Below are 8107 nucleotides of genomic sequence, written 5' to 3'. Positions count from 1 at the left end.
ATGTTTCACCTTTCATCTTCAGAGGATCCTCTGAAGGTGCCAGCCACAGATGCAGGCGAAACGTCAGGAGAGAATGCTGCTAGAACACGGCCATACAGCCCTTAAAAAAGAGTGTTTGTAAGAGCTGGAATATTGAGAACACATCCAACTAGATTGTTTTGCTGTAGATGTGTTCATTGCTAGAACAACTGTGGTCTGCAGCATGACTGGAAGTAGTCTTATGTTAAATTCCTATTGGAAGCTCCAGTGCTGATTTTCCTTTTGGACGCCGGGCCCCGGGGATCATTTGGAGTTACATACAATTCCCGCTTCTGCCCAGACAAAAATGGCTTGCTTGTGTCACACAGGTAACTGGTGAAGGCTGGTAGTTTGACTTCATTTGAAGATGTTTGGACAGATTCCCGGAGGATGGGTCTAGACATGGCTCTTTGCATTGATAATGGAGTGGAACATCCAGGTTCAGAGACTGAATTCTGGATGCTGTAGACCAGTGGTTCTCAACCTGGGGGGTCAAACAACCCTTTCACAGGGGTCGCCTAAGACTCTGCATCAGTGTTCTCCATCTGCAAAATGGATAAATTTTAGGGTTGGGGGTCACCACAACATGTTGAACTGTATTAAAGGGTTGTGGCATTAGGAAGAACCACTGCTGTAGACAGAGCCATGCTGGACTTGTGGGTTTCCAAAGGCATCTGCTTGAATGCTGTTGGGATCTTTTTGTGGACCTGTTCTAGCCAGGAAGTTCTGAAATTGGAAGCAGCATTCTGCTAAAGGGTGTGTCCCCCGTACTCACTGCAAAGGAATACAGAACAGTCTTTCCTTTTCTGGAGTCGAAGCAATAAAGGGTTGGCAGTAATTTAATCTTCTCTATGGAAAGAAAGCAGAAGCAAAGTGTTTTAATACTGACGTTATTGTGGAAGTCTACTACAGCTCTTTTGAGAAGAGTGCACCTGTTTGCACATATGCATGTCTCATTGTGAAATGGAAGAAGGTGAGGGAAGTGTCTTGCCAGTTACACACAGAACTGGTTCCCCTTCTTTGCTGTATCAGCCCTGAGGCGGAAGGGCTGTGCCCTCCTGGGTAAAGACCTTATGGCGCCTTACTAGTGTTCCATGCTTGTTGGCTGGCTGCAGTTCCAAAGCACCTGCAAGGAGGGCCTCCTTTGCAACATGGACTGCCTTTCAACAAATTCCTCTTTGGCATGGGTATGGTGCACACTTAGTTGTCTTTGAGGCCTAAGAGACTAGGTCCTGACAGAAAAACTGAACCAACATTCCCCCCAAACCCCCTCCTCCACACATACAATATAATGCCCAGACCAGCAGGGTTTCTGAGCATTCTCAGAGTTTTCTAATCCATGATTTGCTAGCCTGTTTTCTGTCACAAATCAAGGATTAGAGGATTATCCTTCCCTTTTGAGTGGCACAATTTCTGGAAAGAACAAACCTGACCACCTGTCAGCTCCGAAATCCTTTCTTTCTTTTTAATAATCTTTCCTTGCTAGGGGTCACCAACCCCCAAACGGCTAAAAGTATCACTGTAATCAGAAGCATAAAGGCCACTACGGCAAATTGATTTGTAGGCTTTGTAAGATACTTTTAAAAATTGATTTAATACAATTTCTGTGATGACAACGTCCAACATTGTGTTGAAACTGTATTGTTCAAGAAGAAACGGTAACCCTCTAATCCTTCCCTGTTTCCATTTTATCCTCTAAATATCCTTGTGGAGTAGGTAAGGCTGTAAGAGAATGGCAGGCCCAAGCTTCTGGTCTTGGTAGGTGTTTGACCCCAAATTTTCTAGGTCTTAGTGCAACACTTTCTTTTAACACCGCACTGGTTCTTCAGTCCTTGAAGAAGTTGCATTAAACAGTTCCTAATGAAAATAAAGCAAGAAAAATGAATCTTTCCTCTTATGACAACAGTGTAAGTCCTGAACGGTAAGTGTGTGTGTGTGTGTGTTACATATATATATCTCCTAGCACAGGAGTGCTGAAATTGGGATCCCCAAGCATTTCTGGGCAAGCCAAACTTGCTCAAGAATTTTCTGTAAAACCAAAATATCTAAATGTCCTGATCGTTCAAGCTTCAGTCTGGAGATCACCAATTTTAATGGCTACCTGGCCTCCAGTGATATAATGTTCTGTTCCCAACGGTCTGGAAAGCATGGCAGAAGTCAAAGATTAAGGGAAGACGGAGCAGAAATTGCCTCTAGGCTTGAAACTATAGCCAAGTGAATAAGAAAATAAGACAACTGACATGGTTTTTAAACCTGCGGCAAAACTGCAACCCAAAGCAAAGGGAATGTCAGGACAAGTCAGCTCTCAAGCTGAGGCAGGATAGAAATGTGCTATTTTTTATTTTCTTGGGTTATAGCAAGAATGGAAGCAACAGGCCAACCTGCATTTTCAGGGCTTCTCAGATCAGGCTGCGGGTCAAGATCACAAGAGCTTTTTTACACACAATTATTTCTGATGCTACTGCCTTGTTTTGCACCGTTCTCCCTAATCCTCCCATAAACTGTTCCCCATGCAGCACCCCACACAGAGATTTAATTGTTCAGCTTTTGGCTATCCAAGTTTTGATTCTTAGACTCGTTTGGGCAGGCCTGTTAAACCATACAGCCAGTCTTTGGAGAGAGCTTTACTGAAAGACTGCTCCAGAGAAAAACATTGAAGGAATTTACCCCCATTCTTAGAGAAACAGGAGTTTCTGATCTTGGGCTGTCCATTTCCAGCACCAAGTCTTCCTTACCAATATAATCACCTTCAAAGAAAGGTTATAACTATGAAAAAGATATTCAGCTGTGCCTTTCTGACTTCAGAAACCTCATCTACTTTGGAAATTGTAGAATTGTTCAACCTCTTTAGAATGAGCAGATCTCAAAATTGCTATATCCTTTCTGAGTATCAGTTGACATCTTCGAAGTTTATTTGCCTAAAATGTACTTTTCTGTCTCCACTTTGGCCATTATCTGACTAACTGCTGCTACCTAGTGGGCTCAGGCTGTATTAACATCTTTGGTTCTGTAACAGTTCTAACCCTCTCGGCTAAGATCATGTATAGAGGGAAAACCTATTATCGACACAGGATGCCCTGATCCAATGCAGTAATCAAAACATCTATCAAGCAACCATCTGGTTAATGAGCGGGATATTGCAGTGGGTATTCCAGTCCACAGGCACTTGATCTGGACAAAAACCAAGCACCATTGATGCTATCAGACAAAACAAGAACTTGCAAGGAACTAGTAGAATATAACTGTAAAGATGAACGTTTGGGCCCAGAGAAATGCTTCTGCAAAGATATTCATCCCCAGTGTTTAGTTTTTTGCCACTTCAGTGAAAACCACTGGCCAGTATCCTTCCACCTCATATCAAAATTTTCTTTTAGCCTAAGTAAGGAGCCTTCCTCCAATTTATGTGGTTCTTCTACCTACTAAAGGCTGGCAAGTTGGAGGAAGTCTCTTTATGTTGGTGGAAAGCTTCAAACATTGCTAATTGGTAGGATACTGGTTGATGTATGTGATAAGTCTTTTATTTGCCAACAAGAAAAATAAATTAAAACCTATGTTCTCACATTTAAATCCTCCCACTTCTATACTTTATGGTACCAGTAGATTGGCCATCTAGAACTGTGATGGAATCTCTTATTCACAAATAGTACTTGATGGAATCTTTTTCTCCAAAACTTATATATTTATTTTATTTATTTTGAATTTATATCCCGCCCTGTTCCCACGGGGCTTAGGGCAGGTCACAACCATGTACTGCCACTGATTCTGCTCAAATATTTATCAAAGTATAGGCATTTGTAGGCATTTTTAATGTAATCTTGTTTAAATTGTGAGACTGAATTCACTTGTCAGGCAACTTCCTGGAACCGGTTGATATATGATGCATACAGTAACAGCAGTGTTTCAAGCTTTAATTTGATGGTCACCTAGGCCTCTGGACAACTGACCATAGAACAGAGAAATGCCAGTAAGATGAGATCTGTTAGTGTCAGAACATAAAGATCAGAATAGATGGGTCCTTTACCCTAGTCATGGTACCAAAACATTTGAGGCCCAGCAATCCAATCCAGTTGATTTCACTTCAACTGAAATGCCATACAAAAAAATGAGGTCTATCTTTAAAAAAATGAATAGATCAGCACAAAAATACAAGGAATTGTCAGGAGGTGCAAATAAGTTGGAGGAAGTATATCTGCTTCTCCCCTTTTCCATATTATCCCATATGAAGCTTCAGTTCCTGAGCCTGGTTCACCAAGCTCCATCTGGTCTACTCTGACTGTGGATAGGGCAGTATATAAAACTAAACAATAAACAAACAAACAAATAAATAAATAAGTGGCGCTCAAGTATCGCAGGCAGAGAAAGACCTTTCCCAGCACTTCAGATCCTTTGACTAGACAGAGCCCAGACCTTCTGGGTGTAAAATGTGTCAGGGGAGGTGGGGAGAACAAGATCCCTGGAGCCCAAGTCAGTTAGAGAGCCCCTGTAGCCAGAATCATGTTGCATTCAGAATGCAGCTGGATTAATCAGATTAATTACTGACAGTGCCCAGCAAATGAGCCAGAGAAGGTGGAGAAATCACCCTTTGAATGATTTCCCCTTCATTTCTCTTGTCCAATATTTATCACTCCTTCTGCTACATAGCCTGTCAGGCTTTAAAGGGCTTCTCTCATTCTTGCTTGCCTGCCCTTTTCCAGTAAAGAGATTTACTGTAAAAATTATCTGACACAAACACATCCATTCTAGTGGAAACATGGCAGGGGGAACTGGGCCTGCTGAGCTGTTATCCAGGCAATGGTTTGGTGATAAATGTCTGGAACCATCTTTGCCCGTGACAGGACGCATTCCAATGCAGTTACCTTGGGAAAGTGCTTTATTTCTTCTTTCTCAGTTTGGACCAAGTGCTGCCAGAAACCAGGTTTCCCCTTTCCCTGTATCCTCCTTCAGTTTCCATTGCTGCAACTTTTCTGGTGACTGGCCAGTCTGGAATTAAGACCACCATATCTTAATTTGCCATAGTTGGAACAATAAACGATGCATTAGTGATGCATTTAGGAGATTCTTAAATCTGGCTACTTTGTGCAACCCATAAACATTCTTTTGAAAACCTGGCCAAGGAGGCATTTTTAGAGCTCTTAAAGAAATGCAAGGGAGGGTCTTCTTTTAAGACAGGCTGTTTCTTTCTCTTTCACGCTTCGATCTTGTAGAGTAAAACGGGCCTCCCATTTTCATTCAGAAAAAGGTGCTCCCTGGCTGCTGACTGGCACATCATGTCTGAGCCAGAACTCATTTTAAAAAGTGTGTGTGGGAAGGGATCAACTCTTGAGCATGGTAGGGAATCATGAGGGGCTTTACCCTTTTCTCAATTCCACCCCTCATCATTTCCAACTAAAAAAAATGTTTGGCAAGGCACTGTTTGTCCTGTTGCCAGTTCCGTGTGTCTGCCCACATGTCCTGGGCAGACACAGGGACCCAACCGCAAGACAAACAGCTCGTCCATTTTGTGATTCTTCCTTCCAGTATTTATAGACGTACACATTGAACACTGCAATCAGAGCAGGCCTGGAGGGTGGGTTTGCCAACAAGTAGGGTTGCCAGTTCTGACATATTCCAGGTATTTTCTGGAGTGGTAACCAGAACAAACAGGATTTTCCAGAGTTGGTAACCCAATCAACAAGGCAGCTACCCAGGGTGCCAGTCTTCAAGAGGTGCTAAATCAGAATGAAGGGGATTTCTTTCTTCAGCAGCTTCAGAGAGTCCGAATTTCAGTCAGTGCTGTGAGGACTGAAAGTCAGTCTGAGGCAGAGAAAGCTTGAGGCAGTTGTGGAGTGAACCGCTCTGCTCTCTGAGTGGCCGTTTTCTCTTTGTGAAGGGACAAGTCAGACAGACAAGGGTGGTCTTCTCTGAGCTCCCAGTATAGCAGTGTAACGCTGAAAACACACCAGAAATTGATATATCTTTGGGGACAAACACTGAAGTAAAATAAACCAGGAGGCTTATTGGTCAGTAGTGTTCCCAGAGGGAGAGAGGATTTATTCTGAAAGGAATCAGAAAGAGAAATCCTACTCTTTGTGAAGGCACAGATCTGAGGACAGATTGCCATTAGTGTGTAGTATACTCCTGGGATACTTTTTTATCTGAGGGTACAAAGAGAGCTCTCAAAAGAGAGAAAAAGAGAAAAGAGATCTGTGAAATAATATCTAACCTGACTGATATTTCAAGTACTATAAGAAAATAAGACACCCGAATTAACAAGACATTCGTAACCTCTTTCAAAAGCCTGAACAGCTGAACTAGCACTTTAAATGTCAAACTATCCACAACACTTTAATTGTAAATAGTGTTGGTTTATAAACGTACCAGTTTTGTTTTAATTACATCACCAAACCTTGTTATTATTTTTAAGTAAATTTACTCTAGTTCATCTTTTTATCTGTTAAAAAACCCTCTTGTGCCTGATTTTATTTTCTGACCAGAACAGACAAATTAAGAAAGCATGTATATACTGAAGCATATACTGAAGTCCCTCCCCTCCCCTCCCCTCCCCAAACCCTAAACCCCATATTCATCACCAGATCTTCAGGAATTTTCCTACCCTGAGTTGGCAACCGTAGTTGGGAACTTTTTTGGGGGAAAAATCATTAAAATATCAATTTTAGTTTCAAAGAACAAGTAAATAAAAGTAGTTCATTTTAGGTTTCTTTTCCTTCCTATTGAATGAGAGGGGTGGAGTGGGGTGTGTGTGTGTGAAAGTCATACCATACTTTGCTTTGGTTGCAAAAAACCCTTAGACCAGCCTTGGTGGGGACAAAATATTTTCTCTTCTGCACTCTGTCTCCCCAGAATATTAGCTGCTTTCCCCCACCCCTGAGGAACAGTTATAGGGTTCCTGGTTTTAACCTCCAGAGACTGCTTTTTATTTTAAATAACTTCCCATAACATTTGGTTCATGGAGGGGTGGAGCGGGGGCAGGGGGAGGAATGAGCACAATTGTGTTTGTCTTTCAGGGTGAGGCAGAGTTTGGGTGTCCTGTAATTCCTATTATTTTAGCACCAATTATTCTTTTTAAAAGCCTCCCAGTTCTTAAATGTCTAGGGTGATAGACTGATGCCAGTTGCAGTGTGGATGGATGTCCAGAAAGTCCAGATTTCTTTGCTCTGTCTGATGACAGCAGCTTCTGAACTGTACCTAACACCTGTCCAGGTGAGTGCCCAGGGCTGCCAGGGGTCAGATGAGCCTCTGCAAATTCGGCATTTTTAAACATCAACACTTAAACCAGATTTTTGGAAGAGAATTTGAAAACAAACAGAATCTTTCAGTCTGCTATTAACTTTGCGCTCAGTTTTTCTAAAATCATAGGTGGGTGCATTATTTTATTTCTTTTTTAAAAGCCTGAATTAAAAAGAATATGCATTCACATTTTTAAAAGCAACATTAAGCCAGGTATATTAACCTGCACTGTGAATTGACCTTGATATGTCCTAAGATTGTTTGAGAATGGGGTCTCTATCAGGACTCCTTGGCTGCCGCATTTTTGACCCCCCAAGCAACACACCTTTGCCAAATACCAGTTATTTGGAACTTCTGGGGAAGAAGATAACTACAAACTGGCATTTGGAGGCTTCCTAGGGATCAATGCAGGTGTGTAACTGGTGACTTCTTGGGCTGCTTCTACAATCAGTAGAGAAAACCCTAAAATATAGTGAGATGGACAGAGAAGAATCTGAAGAATGTTGCAACTGTATGCATTCCAGTTTATTTTTAAATGAAAAACAGCCATGGAAGGCTGCAGTCAGGAGCACTGCTGTGCATTTGTTTAGTTCTAGGGAAATCCTGACCTTCTTGTCTCCCACCTTTTCTCTACTTGCTTTTCTTCAAACTCTGGGGAAAATCAGTCACATTCAAGTCTCCCATGGCTGTATTTTGTTTCTTAGAATGAAACCGGTAGGAGGAAGAGTTACATACTTGTTGTTTAGCCAATGGGGAATTCCCAGAGAGGGGCAGTGAGGCAGAATTCTGAAGTGTTGCAATACTTATCTTTTTAAAAACATCTGTCAGTTCTTAAATACTCAGGGCAGAGAAGATAGAAAAG

Source organism: Sphaerodactylus townsendi, linkage group LG12 (assembly GCF_021028975.2).
Source record: "Sphaerodactylus townsendi isolate TG3544 linkage group LG12, MPM_Stown_v2.3, whole genome shotgun sequence".
Taxonomy (NCBI): Eukaryota; Metazoa; Chordata; class Lepidosauria; order Squamata; family Sphaerodactylidae; genus Sphaerodactylus; species Sphaerodactylus townsendi.
The sequence above is the reverse complement of the archived record's forward strand: the minus strand, read 5'-3'. Positions refer to the sequence as shown.